Here is a 402-nt window from a genome sequence, read left to right as displayed (position 1 = left end):
CATCTCAACCCTGACAAATACCTCTCACAACTACCTCCGAGACAGAGTCATTACATTTTTGGAAATTCCTGCTAGGCAATTAATTGCTTTACTTTCCTGACAGTGGAGCTAAGGTGGTAGGGGCAGGGGAGCTTTGGGGTCACCTGGGGGAACTTTGGCAAACTTTTCTCGCTCCCAGCTGCCAGCCCTGCAAACTTTTCTCGCTCCCCCTGCCCCAACTGTCAGCCCTGAGCAAGCCAGCAGAACCTGGCAGAGAGGGGGGCAGAAGGAGAGGGTGTGTTGGTTGAATATGGACACAGACGTCTCTACAGCACCCCCTACCATAATAGGTAAGAGAGTCAATTTAAATAACTACAACCTTGGGCCGGCCAGGTGGCGTACTGGATAGTGCGCCGCTTGGGA

The sequence above is a fragment of the Galeopterus variegatus genome, unplaced genomic scaffold (assembly GCF_000696425.1).
Source record: "Galeopterus variegatus unplaced genomic scaffold, G_variegatus-3.0.2 Scaffold11643, whole genome shotgun sequence".
Lineage (NCBI taxonomy): Eukaryota > Metazoa > Chordata > Mammalia > Dermoptera > Cynocephalidae > Galeopterus > Galeopterus variegatus.
Note: the sequence above shows the minus strand (reverse complement) of the source record.